The 246-nt window shown below is 48.0% G+C and overlaps 1 protein-coding gene across 1 annotated transcript in view; it reads right to left on the bottom strand.

Annotated features, from left to right (window-relative positions):
• Positions 1-246, bottom strand: part of PHALS_08329 (membrane-spanning 4-domains subfamily a member 14) — a gene marked incomplete at both ends in the record, with an annotated part of 2,343 nt that overhangs the window by 1,226 nt on the left and 871 nt on the right. The window lies entirely within an intron of this gene.

The following is a 246-nucleotide window of genomic DNA, read 5'->3' as shown; positions in this document are numbered from 1 at the left end:
GGGTCGAGAATACGTACGCTTATATTTCAGCAATCTGGAAGGAGTTACACCAATGTCAGCGGAATTACCAGCCGGAATCACCACCAGTACGTGGATTTGCCTGGTTTTCGGCTCTGGCATACCCACGAGATAGTCTTCGAGGCCAAATGTGCCATCAAGTTCATTGTCTTCATGTGTCAGAGCTTCGATCAAAGCAGTCTTTTCGCCCTTCTTCAGCTTCTTCACATCGTCGGTGGTAGAATCCAA

Source organism: Plasmopara halstedii (genome assembly GCF_900000015.1).
Source record: "Plasmopara halstedii genome assembly, contig: Scaffold_322, whole genome shotgun sequence".
Lineage (NCBI taxonomy): Eukaryota > Oomycota > Peronosporomycetes > Peronosporales > Peronosporaceae > Plasmopara > Plasmopara halstedii.
The sequence above is the reverse complement of the archived record's forward strand: the minus strand, read 5'-3'. Positions and strand labels throughout refer to the sequence as shown.